Genomic DNA, 6,138 nt, shown 5'->3' with positions numbered 1-6,138 from the left:
ATAATTTCGCATGTCCAAAAAATGACCGAAAATGCAAGGCTATAGTAGTGCAAAAATGTCAAAATGGGACCTGTCCCCAAAACAGCTAAAAACCACATTAAACAACATGAAATAGCCTTCTGAGACTTGCCATAGCATCGAAAGTTGCAAAAACAGCCAAAAACACCATAATTTTGAATATCCAAAAATGACCGAAAATGCAAGGCTATAGTATGGAAAAATGTCAAAATACGACCCATCCCAAAAACAGCTTAGAACCACATAAAACAACATAAAATACCCTCAAAAGACATGCCATCGCAAAGAAAGTTGCAACAAGGGCCAAAAACACCAGAATTTCGCATGTCCAAAAAATGACAGAAAATGCAAGGCTATAGTATGGCAAAAATGTCAAAATAGGACCTGTCCCAAAAACAGATTTAAAACACATTAAACAACATGTAATAACCTTCTGAGACTTGCCATAGCATCGAAAGTTGCAAAAACAGCCAAAAACACCATAATTTCGAATATCCAAAAAACGACCGAAAATGCAAGGCTATAGTATGGCAAAAATGTCAAAATATGACCTGTCCGAAAAACAGCTTAAAACCACATAAAACAACATAAAATAGCCTTCTGAGACTTGCCATAGCATCGAAAGTTGCAAAAACAGCCAAAAACATCATAATTTTTCGAATATCCAAAAATGACCGAAAATGCAAGGCTATAGTATGGAAAAAATGTCAAAATATGACCTGTCCCAAAAACAGCTAAAACCACATAAAACAACATAAAATACCCTTAAAAGCCATGCCATCGCAAAGAAAGTTGCAAAAAGGGCAAAAAACACCAGAATTTCGCATATCCAAAAATGACCGAAAATGCAAGGCTATAGTATGGAAAAATGTCAAAATATGACCTGTCCCAAAAACAGCTTAAAACCACATTAAACAACCTAAAATAACATTCTGAGACTTGCCATAGCAAAGAAAGTTGCAATAAAAGTCCAAAAAACACCATAATTTTACATATCCGAAAAAATGACCGAAAAAAAAATGCAAGGCTATAGTATGGCAAAAATGTCAAAATAGGACCTGTCCCAAAAACAGCTTAAAACCACATTAAAACAATTTAAAATGGTCCTTCTGAGACTTGCCATAGCATCGAAAGTTGCAAAAACAGCCAAAAACACCATATTTTGAATATCCAAAAAACGACCGAAAATGCAAGGCTATAGTATGGCAAAAATGTCAAAATATGACCTGTCCCAAAAACAGCTAAAAACCACATTAAACAACATAAAATAACCTTCTGAGACTTGCCATAGCATCGAAAGTTGCAAAAAAAAGCCAAAAACACCATATTTTCGAATATCCAAAAAATGACTGAAAATGCAAGGCTATAGTATGGAAAAATGTCAAAATATGACCCTTCCAAAAACGACTGAAAACCACATAAAACCGCATAAAATAGCCTTCCAAGACACGCCATAGCAAAGAAAGTTGCAAAAAAGGCCAAAAAACACCAGAATTTCGAATATCCAAAAAATGACCGAAAATGCAAGGCTATAGTATGGAAAAATGTCAAAATATGACCTGTCCCAAAAACAGCTAAAACCACATAAAACAACATAAAATACCCTTAAAAGCCATGCCATCGCAAAGAAAGTTGCAAAAAAGGGCAAAAAACACCAGAATTTTGCATGTCCAAAAAATGACCGAAAATGCAAGGCTATAGTATGGCAAAAATGTCAAAATAGGACCTGTCCCAAAAACAGCTAAAAAACCACATTAAACACATTTAAAATGGCCTTCTGAGACTTGCCATAGCATCGAAAGTTGCAAAAACAGCCAGAAACACCATAATTTCGAATATCCAAAAAACGACCGAAAATGCAAGGCTATAGTATGGCAAAAATGTCAAAATATGACCTGTCCCAAAAACAGCTAAAAAACACATTAAACAACATAAAATAACCTTCTGAGACTTGCCATAGCATCGAAAGTTGCAAAAAACAGCCAAAACACCATAATTTCGAATATCCAAAAATGACCGAAAATGCAAGGCTATAGTATGGAAAAATGTCAAAATATGACCCGTCCCAAAAACAGCTTAAAACCACATTAAAACAACATAAAATAGCCTTAAAAGACATGCCATCGCAAAGAGAAAGTTGCAAAAAGGGCCAAAAACACCAGAATTTTGCATATCCAAAAAATGACAGAAAAAGCAAGGCTATAGTAATGGAAAAATGTCAAAATGGGACCTGTCCCAAAAACACAGCTAAAAACCACATTAAACAACCTAAAATAGCCTTCTGAGACTTGCCATAGCATCGAAAGTTTCAAAAAAGGGCCAAAAACACCATAATTTGAGCATATCCGAAAAAATGACCGAAAATGCAAGGCTATAGTATGGCAAAAATGTCAAAATATGACCTGTCCCAAAAAAACAGCTTAAAACCACATTAAACAACCTAAAATAGCCTTCTGAGACATGCCATAGCATCGAAAGTTTCAATAAAAGTCCAAAAAACACCATAATTTCGCATGTCCAAAAAATGACCGAAAATGCAAGGCTATAGTATGGCAAAAATGTCAAAATATGACCCTTCCCAAAAAACGAGCTGAAAACCACATAAAAACCGCATAAAATAGCCTTCCAAGACACGCCATAGCAAAGAAAGTTTCAAAAAAGGCCAAAAACACCAGAATTTGCATATCCAAAAAATGACCGAAAATGCAAGGCTATAGTATGGCAAAAATGTCAAAATAGGACCTGTCCCAAAAACAGCTTAAAACCACATTAAACAATTTAAAAATGGTCTTCTGAGACTTGCCATAGCATCGAAAGTTGCAAAAACAGCCAGAAACACCATAATTTTGAATATCCAAAAAACGACCGAAAATGCAAGGCTATAGTATGGCAAAAATGTCAAAATATGACCCGTCCCCAAAAACAGCTAAAACCACATTAAACCACATAAAATAGCCTTTGGAAAAGACATGCCATAGCAAAGAAAGTTGCAAAAAAGGGCCAAAAACACCAGATTTTTGAATGCATAAAAAATGACAGAAAATGCAAGGCTATAGTATGGCAAAAATGTCAAAATGGGACCTGTCCCAAAACAGCTAAAAACCACATTAAACCACCTAAAATAGCCTTCTGAGACTTGCCATAGCATCGAAAGTTGCAATAAAGTCCAAAAAAACACCATAATTTCGCATATCCGAAAAAATGACCGAAAATGCAAGGCTATAGTATGGCAAAAATGTCAAAATAGGACCTGTCCCAAAAACAGCTTAAAACCACATTAAACAACCTAAAATAGCCTTCTGAGACTTTGCCATAGCATCGAAAGTTGCAATAAAAGTCCAAAAAAACACCATAATTTGCATATGTCCAAAAAATGACCGAAAATGCAAGGCTATAGTATGGCAAAAATGTCAAAATAGGACCTGTCCCAAAAAAAGATGAAAAACACATTAAACAACATGTAAAATAACCTTCTGAGACTTGCCATAGCATCGAAAGTTGCAAAAACAGCCAAAAACACCATCATTTCGAATATCCAAAAAATGACCGAAAAAAAAGCAAGGCTATAGTATGGCAAAAATGTCAAAAATATGACCCGTCCCAAAAACAGCTTAAAACCACATAAAACAACATAAAATAGCCTTAAAAACATGCCATAGCAAAGAAAGTTGCAAAAAGGGCCAAAAACCCATAATTTCGCATGTCCAAAAAATGACCGAAAATGCAAGGCTATAGTATGGCAAAAATGTCAAAATATACCTGTCCCAAAACGAGCTGAAAACCACATAAAACCGCATAAAATGGCCTTCCAAGACACGCCATAGCAAAGAAAGTTGCAAAAAGGCTAAAAATACCATATTTTGCATGTCCAAAAAAAATGACCGAAAATGCAAGGCTATAGTATGGCAAAAATGTCAAAATAGACCTGTCCCAAAAACAGCTTAAAACCACATTAAACAACTTAAAATAGCCTTAAAAGGCATGCCATCGCAAAGAAAGTTGCAAAAAGGGCCAAAAACACCAGAATTTTGAATATCCAAAAAATGACCGAAAATGCAAGGCTATAGTATGGCAAAAATGTCAAAATATGACCCGTCCCAAAAACAGCTTAAAAAACCACATTAAACCCAACATAAAATAGCCTTCTGAGGACTTGCCATAGCATCGAAAGTTGCAAAAAGGTACCAAAAACACCAGAATTTCGAATATCCAAAAAACGACCAAAGAATGCAAGGCTATAGTATGGCAAAAATGTCAAAATACAGACCTGTCCCAAAAACAGCTTAAAACCACATAAAACAACATAAAATAGCCTTAAAAGACATGCCATCGCAAAGAAAGTTGCAAAAGGGCCAAAAAACACCAGAATTTTGAATATCAAAAAAATGACCAAAATGCAAGGCTATAGTATGGCAAAAATGTCAAAATATGACCCGTCCCAAAAAAACAGCTTAAAACCACATTAAAACAACATAAAATAGCCTTAAAAGACATGCCATCGCAAAGAAAGTTGCAAAAAGGGCCAAAAACGCCATAATTTTCCGCATGTCCAAAAAATGACCGAAAATGCAAGGCTATAGTATGGCAAAAATGTCAAAATACGATCCTTACAAAAACGACTGAAAACCATATAAAACCGCATAAAATGGCCTTCCAAGACACGCCATAGCAAAGAATGTTCAAAAAGGGCCAAAAAACACCATAATTTTGCATGTCCAAAAAATAATCGAAAATGCAAGGCTATAGTATGGAAAAATGTCAAAATGGGACCTGTCCCAAAACAGCTTAAAAAACCACATTAAACAACATAAAAACATAGCCTTCTGAGACTTGCCATAGCATCGAAAGTTGCAAAAACAGCCAAAAACACCATGATTTGAATATCCAGAAACGACCGAAAATGCAAGGCTATAGTATGGCAAAAATATCAAAATTAGGACCTGTCCCAAAAACAGCTTAAAACCACATAAAACAACATAAAATAGCCTTAAAAGACATGCCATCGCAAAGAAAGTTGCAAAAAGGGCCAAAAAACACCAGAATTTCGCATATCCGAAAAATGACCGAAAATGCAAGGCTATAGTATGGCAAAAATGTCAAAATATGACCTGTCCCAAAAACAGCTAAAAACCACATTAAACAACATGAAATAGCCTTCTGATACTTGCCATAGCATCGAAAGTTGCAAAAAACAGCCAAAAACACCATCATTTCGAATATCCAAAAATGACCGAAAATGCAAGGCTATAGTATGGCAAAAATGTCAAAATAGACCTGTCCCAAAAAACAGCTAAAAAACCACATAAAACAACATAAAATAGCCTTAAAAGACATGCCATCGCAAAGAAAGTTGCAAAAAGGGCCAAAAAACACCAGAATTTCGCATGTCCAAAAAATGACCGAAAATGCAAGGCTATAGTATGGCAAAAATGTCAAAATGTCAAATAGGACCTGTCCCAAAAACAGCTAAAAACCACATTAAAACAACTTAAAAAATAGCCTTCTGAGACTTGCCATAGCAGTGAAAGTTGCAAAAACAGCCAAAAAATCATAATTTTCGAATATCCAAAAAACGACCGAAAATGCAAGGCTATAGTATGGAAAAATGTCAAAATATGACACTTACAAAAACGACTGAAAAAACCACATAAAACCGCATAAAATAACCTTCCAAGACACGCCGTAGCAAAGAAATGTTCCAAAAAGGGCAAAAAACACCATAATTTCGCATGTCCAAAAAAATGACCGAAAATGCAAGGCTATAGTATGGCAAAAATCTCAAAATAGGACCTGTCCCAAAAACACAGCTTAAAACCACATTAAACAACATGAAATAGCCTTAAAAGACATGCCATCGCAAACAAAGTTGCAAAAAGGGCCAAAAACACCATAATTTCGCATGTCCGAAAAATGACCGAAAATGCAAGGCTATAGTATGGCAAAAATGTCAAAATATGACCCGTCCCAAAAGCAGCTGAAAATCACATAAGACAACCTAAAATAGCATTCTGAGACTTGCCATAGCATCGAAAGTTTCAATAAAAGTCCAAAAACACCATCATTTCGAATATCCGAAAAATGACCGAAAATGCAAGGCTATAGTATGGCAAAAATGTCAAA

The 6,138-nt window shown here is 35.3% G+C and overlaps 1 long non-coding RNA gene across 1 annotated transcript; it reads right to left on the bottom strand.

Annotated features, from left to right (window-relative positions):
- Nucleotides 1-3,260: 3,260 nt before the first annotated feature.
- LOC121938769 lies at nucleotides 3,261-3,571 on the bottom strand. The gene is made up of 2 exons (XR_006105360.1): nucleotides 3,489-3,571; nucleotides 3,261-3,314 (listed from the first exon to the last, which is right to left on the bottom strand). It is a non-coding gene; the product is annotated as an uncharacterized LOC121938769 (long non-coding RNA).
- Between the last annotated feature and the right edge of the window lie 2,567 nt (nucleotides 3,572-6,138).

This window comes from Plectropomus leopardus, unplaced genomic scaffold (assembly GCF_008729295.1).
Source record: "Plectropomus leopardus isolate mb unplaced genomic scaffold, YSFRI_Pleo_2.0 unplaced_scaffold3202, whole genome shotgun sequence".
Taxonomy (NCBI): domain Eukaryota; kingdom Metazoa; phylum Chordata; class Actinopteri; order Perciformes; family Serranidae; genus Plectropomus; species Plectropomus leopardus.
The sequence above is the reverse complement of the archived record's forward strand: the minus strand, read 5'-3'. Positions and strand labels throughout refer to the sequence as shown.